Source organism: Dermochelys coriacea, chromosome 5 (genome assembly GCF_009764565.3).
Source record: "Dermochelys coriacea isolate rDerCor1 chromosome 5, rDerCor1.pri.v4, whole genome shotgun sequence".
Classification (NCBI taxonomy): Eukaryota; Metazoa; Chordata; order Testudines; family Dermochelyidae; genus Dermochelys; species Dermochelys coriacea.
The window spans coordinates 107,338,176-107,355,508 of record NC_050072.1 but is presented as its reverse complement, the minus strand read 5'-3'; the positions used below and the strand labels follow the sequence as shown (position 1 = coordinate 107,355,508).

Sequence of the window (17,333 nt, the reverse complement as noted above, 5' to 3'; positions counted from 1 at the left end):
CATACTTTTCCTTATTCTATCTTTCAGAAACAACCAAACTGTTTGGGCTGAAATTTTCCAAAACATTTCAACTGGAGACAAAAATCCAGTGTGTAAAATTTCATCCAGAATGATAAAGCTTGTCCAAGTTTTACAAGACTCTCTGTCTGGGGAAACTCAGTCCTTGAAGGCACAGTCGTTAATACCAGAGAGTCTTTCTGATCATCTTAAATCCGTTTATGCATACTAGCCTTAGGGCAGTGTTTTAACGTGGCTTGTGTGGTCGTGACAGAGCACTGAGAGAGAGCTTTCCCAGTGCTCTAAAAAAAAATCTCGTGGCACCCGGCGCTGATGCACTGTCTACAGTGGCGCTTTACAGTCCTGAAACTTGCTGCGCTCAGGGGTGTGTTTTTTCACACATCCCTGAGCGAGAAAGTTGCAGTGCTTTAAATTGCCAGTGTAGACAAGCCCTCATCTTCACTTCACTAATCTTCACTATGCCCCTGTGAGGTTGGTAGGCAGTGTTAGGGCCACAGATAGTCCAAAGCTACATTCTGATTGGTGGCTTGGTCCTTTTACATGATATGCTGCCAATGGTGCATGGCTGAGAACTTAACATTTTTAACATATTGTTTAAAAGGTTGAATGGAGAACTTCGTGCAGCTCAAAGTCTCCTGGTTTTCTTGAAATGTTGATTGAGAGCCAGAGCCAGTGTGGAAGGGGAAGTGGCAGTTTTCCTTTGAAGTGCTACCTGGAAGTGTGCTAGTTAGAGACGGTGCCATGTGAACACCTGTTCTCACTTTCAGGTGACATTGAAAATAAGCTGGCAGCATTATCTCCTGCAAATGTAAAGTAACTTGTTTGTCTGAGCGATTGGCTGAACAAAAAATAGGACTGAGTGGACTTGTAGGCTCTAAAGTTTGACATTTTTATTTTTGAATGCAGTTATTTTTTATGCATAATTCTACATTTGTAAGTTCAACTTTCATGATAGAAATTGCACTACAGTACTTATATTAGGTGAATTGAAAAATACTGTTTTTACAGTGAAAATATTTATAATAAATATAAAGTGAGCACTGTACACTTTGTATTCTGTGTTGATATTGAAATCAATATATTTGAAAATGTGGAAAACATCCAAAAAATTTAAATAAATGGTATTCTATTAATGTTTAACTGTGATTAATCAGCAATTATTTTTAATCACGTGATTAATCACAATTATTTTTAAGCACTTGACATACCTAATATTTACTCTTATCTAAATTTATACAATAACTTGTTTTTGTCCTGTTTTTGTTCTTCAATGATTGAACATCAAATTCTATTAAAGACCTCAAAGTTAGTACAGCGATTCCCCCAAATATATGTAAATAAACTCCACTGTCCTTAACGAAACATAAATAAAAATAATTAAATTAAATAAAGTCTGAATGAAAAAGCGGGACAAGTGGGCTATGCAACACCGAGAGGAAAAAAAAGGCAAACAAGCAAAAGGGCAGTAGCAGTAACTAGAACAAAAGTATCACATCCATGCACATGGAACCTTCTTCAGGGTTAAAGAAATGCTATTGTCACACTTCAGAGTAGCAGCCGTGTTAGTCTGTATTCGCAAAAAGAAAAGCAGTACTTGTGGCACCTTAGAGACTAACAAATTTATTAGAGCATAAGCTTTCGTGAGCTACAGTTCACTCCGATGAAGTGAGCTGTAGCTCACAAAAGCTTATGCTCTAATAAATTTGTTAGTCTCTAAGGTGCCACAAGTACTGCTTTTCTTATTGTCTCACTGGAGCTGAATGAGATACAGGGAGGGGAAGAGAGAGAGTGTCTCTGTATGTACAAAAGCCTTTTTAGAGACCGCTTATACAGAAATGTTCTTCAATACAGCAAACATTGAAATCCTTACAGTAAAGTTTTAAAAGACAGTTCATTTAAAAAAAAAAAAGAAAAAAAAAAGCTTCTCCCAGTGCTTAAGAGATAGCAAATACCCTGAGGTTCAGAAATGTTTAATTTACTATTCTTAATGGGCTCAGAATGAGATGTATCTTATTTCCATACCACAAAATTATTTCTTTCTGTCAATATAAGCCTTTCAGTTCAATGAATTGTAATATTGAACTAAACAGAAGTCAGTGTTGTGCCTAAAATACACTTTGACAAGACTTTCTGTTAAATTGCTGAACTGAGTTAATTGGGACAGATACATAGGTCAAAATGAACTTATCAATTATTTAAATGTTTCAATGAAAAAAGGCTACATATGGCTAGGGATTTCTATAAAATAGCTCGCCAATTTGAATGCAGGCAAGGTTAAAGTCATGTTGCAATTTATTATTTATGCTATAGGTTGAGCTACAGTTCATTTTACTGAATAAGAGTTCCTTTGTTTGGCTGAGTTTTTTTTTTTTTTAAAGGAAACTGACAGACACCTTCAGGAAAGCCAGCCTGGTTAACAGAGGTCACATATTTTCTTAAATATATGAAATTCTGAAAATGAAGCATTCATAAAGAATTTTCATGGAAGCTTCTGTTTCATAATTGTCCAGCATAATTGTTATTTTAGTTCCATTTCAGGGCTGTAGAAGCCTTAGATGTGAACAAAAGCTTCTTAGCTTTAATTTTAAAAACATTATATATGGTGCTTTATACATTTGTTCTATATTATTGCATATACTCATCATAAACATTCAACAACATTTCCAATTTTGAAGGAAGGAATGTTTTCCCTTATTTTTCAATGTTAACAGTCTTCAGAAGAATCCACTTTAGGCTACTCAGTTTACTTCCTCATTGAATTAAGATGATGCTTCAAGAAAAGTAGTGAGCAAAATTTATACCAGTAAAATGTTAGTTGCAATTAAAATATTTGACATGTCACAGCTATTTGGTGAGGAATCAGTTTATTCTAATCAACCTCAATATAACAGCATTTTTGTTGTTCACTCTGACTTTGAGCATTTGCATTCATGAAAACGCTGAGCTAGTGTCATAATTACAAATACTGCTATAACTAAGAAAAGCAGTTTCCTTTGAATTCACTGCCATTCTTCAGAACATGCTAAATTTGTTTGGTTTGCTCATTTCTTTTAAATGTGTTTTTGTTCTCTTTTCCTAAATACATTTTAATATGATTTTCAAAGGGTCTCGCTTATAAGTATTGGTCTCTTTACTTTTATCTTAAACCCTTTATATGGTAGATCAGCCAAGGTGATTTAATCATTTCTTCTACACAGACTGATTAGATTGTAAAAGATCAAAAAACCATAAGATCTGAGCGTTATCAGGGTACATGCAATCACTGACCATGCACAAGTAAAAGTAGGGCCACATTTAGGGTGACTCCGAACAATTAGCCATTTGGGGACTCCAAATAAGCCAATATGCCCCGGGTTTATTTATGTCCTTCAGAAGAGGTCATACATAATGTTTAACCATTCCAAAGGTGGGAAGGCCTTGTTTACACTACGTTTGTTCTGTTTAACGCTTTCATCCAGCAGACCAACTTTAGCTGGTATTTAAAACATCAAGCTACCAAGCTCCTGCTTCTCTGCATCAACAATATGAAGATACGATATGACTGAATCCATTGCTCTGCTCTTTCATTAGTCCCTCTCTTCAGTCCCTTGCCAGGTCTCCATCACTTGTTTCCTAGCCCCTAATTTAGGTTGTGTTCTGTATGTTTATAGTTTAGGTATGATGGTTGGAAATAAGTAGTGGATGGAGTATATTTGTCTTGAAATTTCCTTTTTAATATTTGTGTTGCTGTAGGGAAATACTCTTGAGCAATCCTACCTTTAACTTAACCAAGTTTCTGTATGGGAATACACATATGAGCGTGTATGAGAGAGAGGTAAAATAAATGACAATGTGTGATTTGAAGGGTCTCAACCTAAATTTGGGATGGCCATGCTGCATGAGTGTCAAAGCAACAAGTGAATGTATGCCCTTCCTCTTAAATTAGTGTCAATAAAACCTTTAATAGCAGACACCTCCCAAAGTTGCACAATGTATTGTGTAATACATTACGAGGGGGGAGAAGGAAGTAATTTTTTAGTCCTGATACAAGATTAAATGCTATAATATCTCTCTACCAGTTGTGCTTTAGTTACAATGATCCTAATTCAGTGGTAACTGAAGTTAAGGGGAAGCCTGCCATTTAATTCAGTTTTGCAGATTTGGGCTCAATGGGAACAACTGCATAGGGCTCTAGGGTGATCAGACATCCCAATATGAGGAGTTTTTTCTTATATAGGCAACTATTACCCCCCATACTGATTTATTTTTTACATTTTTTTACACTTGCTTTCTGGTCACCTTACAGAACTCTGAATGAGCTATACAAATTTCTAAGAGAATCTATATAGCTTTATATACATAAAAATGACAACTTTTAATCTGATTTCACAGAACCTTGCTGGCTTACCTGGGATAGCTTGAGAATCTCCTATCCCTAGTGTGAAAAAGCTCCCATTTCTAGCCCTGCAGATATTAGGCTTAAAAGTCAAGACACACACACACACTCTACATCTTGAAAAAATTGCTACTGAGTCGGGGTTGAATCTTAACCATTTTGGATGTTAGACAGGAGTAATATTGGAAGATGAGGAAATGTTGCTGATAAGTTGATTTTTAAAATATGGTGGCTTTTTAAAGCTGATGAAATGTTTTTGTTTCCAAAGGGCAGAGATGTGCTGAATAAAGGGCAGGTGAGGGAGGCACAAATGTGTAAAAAATTTCATTTATCACATGGTTCAACAATTAATCATAAAGTTACTACCTTTTGTGTGTGTGTGTGTGTGTGAGAGAGAGAGAGGAGAGAGAGAGAGAGAGAAATATTCAAAAAAATTGATTAAAAAGAACATTATTAGGGTTGTAAAGTTAAGCAATCAAAAGTTAGAAAATGACGGCATTAAAATTTTCTGGACAACCTTAATTTGACCCTGTTGTATTATGCATTATGATGCAGTCTTTAATTACATGATCACATATTACTTTTTGTCAGACTCCTCCTTCATTCAGAGCACAGGACACACGCTGCTCTCGGAATAAATCAGGGTTGTATAGTAAAGAAAGCCATACTTGATGATTGGATTTTATCCCTGCCTCTGTCACAGAGGTCCCATGTAACGCTGGGCAACTTGCTTAAACCATACTTTTCACAGATGGTCACTAAATGTGTGTTCCTCCCTTGTGAGGCACCCAACGTGAGACACCTGGGGTCTGATTTGCAGAATTACTGAGCACTCCCTGCTGTGACAAAGTTCAATGGGATCTCTGCTCTGAATCTATAAAGTGCTATAAAATGCCAAGTAGTTTGAAAATTCAAACTCTAAGTTTCTCAAAAAATGGCACAACAATTTTGGCTTTGCTTTCTGTGCCTCAGTTGCCTATGTATAAAATTGGAATAATATGCCATCACCTGAGAGGGTTTTTTCTGAAGATCAATTCACTGTTTGTTTGTTTGAGTCATGAGCACATCACAGAAAATCACATGGGTAAATTAATAATTCTGTATTTGTTACAGGGTTTGGATGATGTGCAGTAAACATCTGGGGCTAAACTGAATGATGCAGATTAAAAAAAATATTGAATAGCTGCTTATTCAGTGAGCAGAGTCTATTTTGTGCATTGAAGCAGGGGTCCTGTTGAAAAAATAGTATGGAGTCATGTCATTGAAGACTGTTTCATAATGTATACACAGAGGTAACGTTAAATTGGGTATTTCCAAACTGTTGAGTGTTTAATTTTGTGACGTTAACGTTCTTTTAATGTAGGTTTTTTTATGCATAAATTGGTAATGTGTATATACAATAAAAAAGAACGAGAGATAATGGTAGCTGGAGGCTCAGATCTCTTTCTGTGGTTAAAAACTTTTTTAAAAGCAAGGTAGTTATCCTGGCCTAATGGATTTACTTTAATGGGGCAGGATTTCACCCCAGGTGTCTACTTCTCTTCTTTTGATACACGGGTATAGCTACCATTAACATAAGAGTACCACTGAGAAGGGGCATATACATCATCCTAAGCATTCATTCAGCTGCCAATGTGACAAATTCCAGTGTTCTAAGGATTAAATTTAAACAAGTCACCTCCCTCTGGCACTACCTGAGATCTCTCTACTCGTTTCCATGTGTGTGCATAAATTTCTTTCACATTAATGTGAGTTTCACATGCACGTTAAGGAGAGAAGACAGACTCTTTTGGTGTTTATTTTTAATCCCAGAGGCTGAGATCTCAGCTACCAGGTTATATGTGAAATATCAGTGACATTAATAATATTGTTGCCTATCAGTGAGACAAAAAGATGTTTCCATTGGCATCTTTTCTTTAAAGGAAAATAAAATCCTAAAGCATTCACTTTACTATTGTTAATCTGCTGAAATCTCTCCCAAATCTGACAGCATGTGAAGTATAACAACACAGACATTGAGGACACAAACAATTTTAAAGATGGCCCTGATCTGAAACAATGTAATTACACACAGAATATTATTCTGTATTAATAGTATATTGCAAAACAACAACCTATTGCTGAGGCTGCTTAAGAGTTTTTTACAACAATAGCTTGGCAACTGGAAAGGGTTCATTAAAGACCTACAAGAATGATTCAAGGTCTGGATAACCTGTAGGACAGTGAGTGACTTAAGATCAGCCTATTTAGCTTTTCAAGTGAAGATAATTAACCACTGGAGCAGTTAACCATGGGACGCAGTAGATTCTCCATCACTTTAATTTTATCACTGAAGACTGGATGTTTTTTTTCTAAAAGAAATGCTCTAGCTCAACCAGAAGTTATGGGTCTGATGCAGGAATTTCTGTGTGAAATTGTACGATAGGAAGTCAGAGTAGATTACAATAATGGTATATTTGGATTTAAAATTTGTCAATTTGTTTTTTATTACACAGGGTGTTTGATTTGCCATGTGTGCTTTAGGGAACTAAATCTCTTAAGATGATGTATGATAGAATTTTCAAAAGTGATTAGCAATGGCCTACCTTTGTTCCTATTGAAGTCTCTGGTAAAAGTCTGACTTCAATGGGAGCACAGTTAAGATAACACTGAGTGCTTCTGAAATCTGACCATGATGATGTAATGTACCTTTAATGGATGGTTTAAAACAAGAACCTAGTTGACAATGTTATTTTTATACTGGTATAACTTTATAGCTATGTTGGTTTTAAATGAATAAGATTAACTTGTTTGATCACCTTATAGCAGCTAAAAGAACTTTGCATGTTGAAAAATCTTTTTCTTATTAGATCAGTAAGATGTTTTATATTACCACTAGAGATAGCTGATTAGTAATAGGGGGGAAAATCAGTCATAATGTAACTCTACCAAAGTTTAATTAGGGTTTTTCTTTCAAGGCATAATAACTCAGTCTTTTTAGACCAAAGCAATCCCCTTGGAATGATTGGGAGAGGGAATTGTTCAGAATACAGAATAAATCATGATTTGGTAGCACAAACATTTATTAAAAAGATGATGAAGGAACATGGATAGTTAAATTATGTTATATGCTTAGAACACTCAGGCCTTGTTGGTCTTTATTTGATTTGATAATTGTCCCTGGTAACAGTGGGTCTGTTTCCATCAACAGCAAAGTTTTGACTAACCATAGGATAAATTTAAAGTAAGTATGTTGGTTTCAACTGAACTTGTAAAAAGAAAAGGGGCATGGAAGGACTACATATATTATAGACTATTTGTGTGCGTGTTTATTTCCCTCTGCAGCATGTCTTTCATATTGCTAGATAACTAGCAATATACTGAGGACTAAGGCCTGATCTACACTAAAAGGTTAGGTTGCCCCAGCTACGTCACTGAGAAATGTGAAAAATCTACACCCCGAGTGACGTAGTTAAGCTGACCGAAATGCCAGTGTAGATAGCACCAGGTCAATGGAAGAATTTTTCCATTGACCTAACTATCACCTCTATCACTTATGTAGACACCCGCCAATTGGTGTAGATAGTGCTTCAGTGTAGACACTACAGTGGTGCTGCTGTAATGTTTCAAGTATAGACAAGGTTGCACATTGTGTACTTCTCTTCCTAGGTTTCTTTTAAGAGTTTATTTTAGATTCCTGATACAAACTTTGTTAGGGAAGATGGCTAAAAGAGATTTATACCTCTTGTTTCCTGAGGGGTAAATGTACAGGCTGCAGATATGCTGAGATCTTACAGCATTTTACATTTTAACATTTAGACAACATACAACAGAATTGGTTACTTCTCTGAAACTATTTGTTTAGTTCTGAATGGAAGTCATGTTTTAGCGATTGAATTATTTAGTCCTTGAGCTACCTTGTTTGGGCCAGTTAGGTGGTTTTTTGTTTTTATTTTAAGCAGTGTTCGGAATGTATTTTATTGAAGATAGAATAAAAATATAAGCTGAAAACATCTTCATTTTTTTTTCCTGTTAAGTCTTAATTCAAGGGAGTGTGAAGGGAAAAATATTGAGGAAGGGTCCAGCTGTGGCCAGGTCTCAGATTTTTGGGTTTTTTTTTTTTTAGTCCATTGTAGTTCATCTTTAATGTTGTTTCACTGCAGCTGTTATCTATTACTATGACTGTAGAATACTGAATGCATAATTGCATACTGTGAAATAATTATGATGACATTTGTCATGGTTACAGGAATGTTGTTCTTTAGACCCCTTTTAGTCCCTCTCAAGTGCAGCTCTTTGGGGCCATTTCCCTACCTTTATCCCTTGTTAGGTGGAAGCAGATGGTGCTACCCCTCTTAGACTGGATTTCTGAGGTACAGTCTCCCTATTTTACCTATCCCATTGACCCAACAGGCTCAACTGTGTTTGGCATCTCCTAAGCCCTTTTTTTCCAGGAGCCTGTTACAGTGGCTGATTTAAAGTGACTCAGATACAGCCTCCTGAAAACAAAACATTATTTATTCATTCATTCTACTGCAATAAGAGATGCAGATTAAAACAATAAAATGCATATTTTGCCCTTACCCAAACCTTAATTTTTCCTTGCAAGCTTTGGTAAGTTCAATTCAAGTCAATTACTTCATCTCTGAGTTGGGTGAGAGAGCCTGCTTGCTGCAGTTTCTCTCTAGGTCTGTTTAAATTGCAACAAAATTCCTGCTGCTGGCCCAAGTCAGCTGACTTGGCCTTGTAGAGTTCAGGCTCTGGTGCTATAAAATTGCAGTAATTACATTTGGGCTCTGACTGGAATACAATACAATACAAATAATTGACCTATTTGGTCTTGTCTTTACAGCGACGCCCATATCAGTAACTAATGTGAGTGGGAGTTGCACTTGGAGATCCAAAGTACTGTTACGTGATCTTGCAGTCTTCTTTGTGGTAGCTTTGCACAAGTAGGTGGAGTCCCTGAAATGGTGAGACAGACATGAGCTCAGTAAACAAAAGAACGTGTATTTATTATTGTCAGTGGGTACAGAGGCAGCTCTGCTGCTGCTGTTTCTAAAACCCTTTCACTTTTCCTGGGAAGGAAGCATGCCCCTATGTCTGAGATTCCTCTCAAGGTTTCTTCCTGAGTCAGGGATCCTTGTCCTCTGGGAGGAGTCATACCCATTAGGAGCTGTTAGTGATGCGAGACATGGATACAGACAGACAGCCACTTGGTTACAGTACTGAGATGGGGTGGGTATTAGTCAGGACACCTTGTCTAATCCAAGCTCCAGCTAGGCCATTGGACTCTGCACTGAATGTCATTTTGGTTAAAACTAAAAGCAAAGCTGAGAAGGAGGGTTCACCCTTGGGATTCAACTGCCCTTCCACTTTCTTTTCCAGATATGCAGTTGTGTATGTATCATAAAAAACACCATTTGTTAACCTACAGCCTTATGCAAAAAGTCTTATCCATGTTTGTACTCTGCTGCACGTTCCTCACAGTCTCAATTCTGCTTCAGTCCCTTGAAATGATACATCCTATGCCACTGTATTTCTGTATTAAAGTGTACAAAACACCATGGTGCTATGAGCAAAGTTTAAGAATCTTCTTTTCTCAATGCTAATCTTTGAATTGTGATATGCTTGCAGTGGTTACAGAACCATATTTCTTTGAAGGGCTCATAATTTTTGAATTTAAATACCTTTTTTTTTCCTTTTTAGCAATAACAATATTGGTCACTGTGCAAAGTTATGATCACAATAGCTAGAAAAGATTATTTTTTCAGAAAGACTGACATTCGAAAATCACCTTTTGCTTTGAATTTGGGGGAGGGGGGAGGGGAATCCAAGTACCAGGGTTCAAGAGTTTAAAACATCCCTTAAGTACCTAGTTATCCATTTTTCCATTAGCTGTAACATACTCTGTTGTTGCAGTTTTTGATTTACAGCCTCAAATAGGCTTTGAAAAATATAATAGAACATCTTTAATTAAATCCCAAAAACTCACATTCAGGGATAAATAATAATCCATCAGCTATTTCATTCTCTAACAGTACTCAAGAGAACTTGACAGTCTTAATCACTTCAGCCATTTATAACTTCATTTTAGCTTTATTTCCGTCAAGCCATTTAGCGGAGTTTATCTAAATTACAGCATCTTTTTTTTATCACACGTCTGGAGCTGTAACATAAAAACTAATTTCAGGTGCACAATGGAATATCTCAGAAGCACAGACATCAGTGGCACAGGCGCATTAGAATGAAAAGTTACCTGTCACTAACTGATATTTGTCTCTGTAATGAGCTGAAGCAGTCAGGAACTGTGGCTATAATAAAATTAGGGGCGACCAGCAGCACAACAGAATTCTAAATATATTAGGGAAAATGCCATTGTCTGTACTTTATTTAGTGTTCAAAAGAGCTCTGGTGGATAAAGGACTATATTATTAGTCTAAAGAATGCTCTGAACCATGTCACTATAGAGCTACAGAAAACTATACTATTTGCTCTTAACATTGCAAATTATGCATGCTAATGCTATCCCAATATCTGTTTCCTTTCTTAAAGATCTAATGGCCTTTAGCGATGATATTATTTTTTAGGCTTGCAAATGTACCTGGTTCTCTTAGAATGTTTGTTACCTATGAAATAAAGGAATATGGTCTCGTATTGCCAACCCCCCTCCTCCCATGGTCTAGACTGACCGTGCCAGAGTAACGGAGAGAAAGGACAATAATGCAAGATGTATACTTCATAGTACATTATGAACAAACACATTAAAGCAATGTCTACCACCCTGAATTATTTTTGACTTATCTTCCATGTATAAATCTATTCCTCCCTGCCCCCCCAAAAAATATCTTACAAGAACTGTCATAGCCTCTCTAAGGCTGAACGTGCCCATTGACAATAGGGTATGCCTCTAGTACTAGTAGAATCATTGATTCTATTCATATTAATATCATGTACCCCTTATGTAAGAAAACTACAGATCTTTTTTTCACAGTCTGCCAACCAGCTGCCTCAGTTCACTTCTCTGTGCAACAATCTGTCTTCTGAACATGAGCTAAAATTTGGTCATATACAAGGATAGATTTTTTTAAAAAATTAATCTAGCTCACTAACAGATTAGCAATGGTCCATGCATGTGATAATAGGAAATACTTTTTTGATGTTCATGGCTTGGAATTTAGCCTTTAGTGAGCAAGTTTAATACTCATACACTCATATTTATACCTTAATGCCTACCTACACTGAAACATCCATATAGGTGGGTATATAAATTGGTAAAGTTAGCCAGAACTTTGTTCTTAAATATAGGTTAAACTACATGGTTTGGATGGCCGTTTCTGTATCCTAATTTTAGAACAATGAACACTATGAGAGAGAGACATGGTTGGTTTGTTTTATGTATAGTACAAATAAGTGGCTTTTGAGAATTTTACCCCAAGTGCATTGATTTTTTCAATGGTGCCTTTGGTGACACACTGTAGGTTATACACATGCTTTAAGAGACAGCGTTGTGTGAAGAAATGAGCACAGTGTTGGGTGACAAGTTTCTTAACTTCTCTGTCTCTCTTTCTGCAAATAGGTATAAATTGGTATTGCAAGGATTAATTAGTTCCTTTGTACAATGCTTTGAACATGTAAAACACTGTATAAATGCCAAGCCATAGTAATAGTGGTATCTCATCAAAATAAAGAGTCCCAATTCTCAGCTCACTTACACAGTTGTAAATCAGATGCATCTCTAGTATTGTCAATGAAATTGCACAGGTGTAAAATGACTGTAACCATGTTGCCTGTTCCAATAAATGTACAGTCTAAAGCCCTGATCTTGCACATATCCCATTGCAAGTCTCACCAAAGGTTCTGCTGACATGTACCCCAGTGTAGGATTGGGGACTAAATTAGAGACATAAAACAACAAAAATGATAACACTGTGTGTAATGTGTGGGGAAAGGTAACAGTAGTGCATAATAGTGTTCTTCAGAGAGGAAGAGGTTTTCCTGGAACATTCCATAAATGATCTGGAAGAATATTTTTCCACCTAGGGAAAAGATTATATAAATCATCTTACTTATTTATTAGTTATCTGTTTTATTGTAAACATCTTTTACATTTTTTTTTATTTTGGTGGATTATCAGTGGAGAGGATGTGTTAGTATTTAGATAATATTCCTTAAACAGGTTGGTTATCCATAAATTGTTTTCATTTTTTGCCTTCTTCCTTATTGCCCTGATCCAAAGCCCACTGAAGTCAATGAAAGTCTTGTTCTTCTGATAAGGCTCTGTATGAGACTGTTTGAAACTTGTAATTCTGTGTGCTGCCAAAGTCACTGTTCTGCAATGTGTGCGAATGGTGCAGGACATGCTGGTTGTCTTGAATTAGGAATAAATTCTACAGCAGTTGAGTCTGGTGGAAGTCCAGAATCACTTGTCAGCCAAAAACTGAACTTTAGTCTATTTGTCTTAAAATGGACTTGTCCCACAAAAACAAGACTTAAAATAATTAAGTCAGTTGTAATTCACACTTTTAGATATTTTAGTGCAGAGGTGTGTGGGTGTGGGTGGGTATGTGTTGACACTTTGGAGTAAGCGTTCCATAATTCGATATGCTGTCATTTTTAAAAATACATTTGCTGTGTTCCATATTTTGATATTATTAATCTTTTTTTAAATAAATAGATGTTTGCTGAGTCTGAAAATCATAACTTTTAAATATGAATGTGATTCTGCTTTCACAACTGTGTAAATCAGGAGTAATTGCACTGAAGTCAGTGGAATTACTCTTGTTTAATACTGATGTATGTGATAGCAGAACCACGGTTTCAGATGCTCAAATAAAGAGTATTCAATTTTATTTTCTGCTTAATAGAAGAGTTAAAATCTTCTTTAAGCAACACAAGACTTGCAAAATGCAGGGCTTGAAACTCTTTACAGATGGAGGAAGGTGTTGGAGTATTTTGCTAACATTTAAATATTTATCACAGTCATTAAATTTTACATATTGCACATATTCATACAGTTCCAGTGAAGCAAATCCAAGCAATAGAAATTTCAGCACTTATCCTACTTCTTCTGTTTTGGTGAATCTGCCCCTCATCGGCTGTATAGCAAGTGAATGAGCAAAAAGCATCATAAGCATGGCTGTTGCATATAAATCAAGTCAGCTCCAGGAGAAAATAAACAGAGATGTAAAGGTTGCCATCCCCCGATGACTCTTTAAATTTTCTCAACCTTTTGGAACACACAAGATTTCATAACGTTAACAGATTATCAGATGGTTTCTCTTTTCACAAAATAGTCTTTTAAACTTTGAGGGTTTTTTTAAAAAAAAATGGATGGAAAATTAGTGCAGAATTATGAATAAGTGTTCAACAATCTAATATTTGAGTTGTCAGCATATTAACATTGGATTCTGAAAAAGGATGAATTAAAGCTATGGTAATTAAAACCATGTCTTTATTAATGTGACAGCAGCAAATTCAGCTTGTTAACTTCTCAGTTTGCTAGGAGTCTTCAGCCACACAACTCCCAATCAGGGGCAGATACCAAAGCAGTTTCCCTGTCACCAGTACCTAATGCATCATCCTCTGCATGCTAAACCAGGCATCTTCCCATCAGAGGGCTCATATTTCCCATTTTACTGCCTCTGTCCCCACCTTACTACCCGCACACACAGCTGATTTTATTTTTCCCCCACACCCAGGCAGATATCCTCATTTCACTCTGACCAAGTCATCCAACCAGGAAAACTTCCATACTTATTTGCCTGCCTTCCCACTCACCCTGAGATTGGGTTGCGGGATGTAAAAGCCTGACTGCGCTGATGTGCTGTGGTCTTCAGTCTGGAAAGAAGCTGCCTCTCTGGACTTAGGAATAGAGCTGATCAGAAAATGTACACATTTTTTCACAAAAGCATTGAAAAATTATATTCTAGTTTTTGTTGACAAATTAAAAAATTCAAAAATGCTCGACCAGGTCTATAGCACACTGAAAAAAAAAAAAGACTTTTTCCTCAATGTTTTTTTTTAATTTTGGTCAACAAATTTATACACTTCAATTTTTAAGTCAGTTCTAGAATGGAAACCTTTTGGCTCAAAAAGTAGATTTCTTTCTGGTAAGCAATGAGGGCCCAGGAGGATGGGTTTAATAGTAATTTCTGTGAATGCTTGAGAATGACGTTCAAGGGTTTCACTGACCGTTCTAGAGGAGACCCCCGAGTCACTTTAAGATAGAGGTGAGGGTTTTAGCTCAGCTGACTAAGCATGTGTTATCCAGGAAGAACTGTACAACGGGCATCCTCGACCCTAAGACATTGACCCTCTGTTCCAGATGTTAGACAGCCATTTATGACAGCCATTTAATACCATCTCCTTTAGTATTAAGGGCATGGAAAAGGACAGTGGCATAAACACCTCTTTTATTACTGACTGCAGGAACACAGCTTTCAGCCAGAGAAGAGCAAGAAATAGACTGGGTCTGGCCCAAATATTTCTGAGGAAGTTAAATGTGCTCCAAGAGTTCCTGGCAACATTTTAAGGATGTTTTCAAATGAAATCTGAGGACTACCAAATGAATCAATCCTCTCCCCCTAGTGGTTGCTTAGAAGCATTTGCAGAACTGATCCTTGCAGGTAGCGTTTTCAAGGGGAATGATGGCTGTGGTCCAGTGCAACAGGTGTTTTTCATGGGCTCTGTGACTTACAACTGCAAAGCTATGAGTTGCTTGTTTTGAGGGGAATTTGTTCAGATTTTGGTTTTATTTTTTGTGGGGGAGGGAGGAGGTCCACACCAGGCCTAGATGCTTCTGAATAACTCAGTCCTTCTCCTTGCTAGGATCCAAAATATTCTAGGTCTTTCAAATCCTAAAATACTTTGAACAGGATATTTTCTGGATATGACTATTGCAGCATGTAGTCTCAGTCTTCTATTCTCACTACCAGCAGGTCAAGTCTTCATTTGAGATTTAAACTGATAATGTGTTTGAAATCTCAGTTGCCTTGACTGTAGAATGTTACTTATGAGACTAGTTTATCTTCTGTCAGAGACAAACAGAATTTGGTGTCTTTTTGACACTGCTGACTTTGACTTTAGAACAGGAGTGAACACTAGGTAGGCCTATGGCTATGAGATATCCAGTTCCCAGTAAATGACAGTTTAATTGTGAGATAACTTAGAGGCACTAAAATTCAGGTGGGGATTCTGAGAGAAATGATAAAAAGAGAAATTTGGTCATGAAGAGAAAATCAAAATGATTTTTCTGGTTTTGCTGATGGTATTTTTCACCTACAGCTATTGTATCAGCATTTTCCAACTATTTTTACTCTTGTTGTTAGTTGACTTTTGGTATTCAAGGACATTGTTAATGAAGTTATGAAAGCAAACCACCTCCTCTGATTCCAAAATGAATAGTAATAATTTAGTAAGTCAAAAATGAAAGTTGGTCTGTGTAATTTTGGTTGTAATCGTTTCATTGTGAAGCCACAGGAAATATAGCAGATCAAGTTATATTGATCCTTTGAAATGTATTTGAAGACTGATTTTCACAGAGTATTAAAGCAACTTTATTATTCATTAGGGCGCATAGTACAAATTCCACATGACACCTACCATTGCAAACCTGTAAATGTATTTAATTTTTTTACCCTTAAGCGAAGCCATGAGGTTGTAGTCTGGGGTTTTATTTTAATGTCATTCAATAGAATGAAAGCTCCTTAGTGAGAGCTGCAAAGAAGATTTTAAAAAAAGCCCTTCAGCAAATCTTCAAATTATGCTACTCATTTCAGGATCAATAAGGCCTTCTACAAAGTGAAGTGTCAAGCTCCAAGTTGTAATATATTCAGCACAATACTAGGGAAATCTTACCACAGTGTTGTAAGAGCTTTCTCCTCAGTCTCAGTGGGTTCTTTCTTACGATCAAGATAAATGAGTTAGATTTAACGCTTGTCAGATACATAATTCTACTCAACAAATACAGTTTTTCATCTTCAAGGCAATTTACAAATATTACATAATTAATCTTCACAATAGCCTTGCGTTAGTATCCCATTTTACTGATGGGAAAACAAAGGCAGAGAGTTTCAGGTTAAGAGATATGCCTAAATCAGTCAGAGGCAGGATTAGAACTCAAATTCCTGGCTCCCCATCCTATATATGAGCCATATTCTGCAATTGGTTTTAAGTGGAGTTTCTCATTGGACCGAATTCTCTTCTCATACGTATGGCTGTAGTAACTATAGTAACTCCAATGAAACAGGGCTGCCAAGTGTCAGGCAACTCATAATGACAGTTATGCATTTGACAGCCCTTATCCAGATTATTACTGCTGCACCTAGATGTTACAGAGTTCACCTACAGCCAGTAGAAGCTGCTATGGAGCCCCTTGGCCCCATGTCTGCCTCCCCTCTGGCTGCTCCTCCATTGGATCCAAGGAGAGGAGTAGCCAGGGTTGGTGGCAGCAGTGAGAGAGGGAAAGTGATGGTTGCAGTAGCAGAGAGGACAGAGACTGAGGAGGCTTAAGTGCTAGTACAAGCTTCCTTCACTCAGCACGCAGACCTTGTTGTGACCCCAGATAGCCTCTTGACCCCAAAAGAGAAACCAACCAAATCCTGCTTCCAAAAGACCCCAGATTCCCAGACTGCCCTGTACCCCAGCACCCATCCAACTGGGCAGTGTTGTCAACCCCACACATTAATCACAATCGTGCTGGAAAGGCATGAGTGGGGTCCAGCAGGAATCCGTTCTGGGCCTGGTTCTGTTCAATATCTTCATCAATGATTTAGATAATGGCATAGAGAGTACAATTATAAAGTTTGTGGAGGATACCAAGCTGGGAGGGATTGCAAGTGCTTTGGAGGATAGGATTCAAAATTATCTGGACAAACTGGAGAAATGGTCTGAAGTAAATAGGATGAAATTCAATAAGGACAAATGCAAAGTACTCCATTCCAATCAATTGCATACACAA

At 37.0% G+C, this 17,333-nt stretch overlaps 1 protein-coding gene across 48 annotated transcripts in view; it reads left to right on the top strand.

Moving 5' to 3' along the window:
* Positions 1-17,333, top strand: part of PTPRD (protein tyrosine phosphatase receptor type D) — a 1,712,576-nt gene that overhangs the window by 790,867 nt on the left and 904,376 nt on the right. The gene's annotated exons all lie outside the window — the stretch shown is intronic.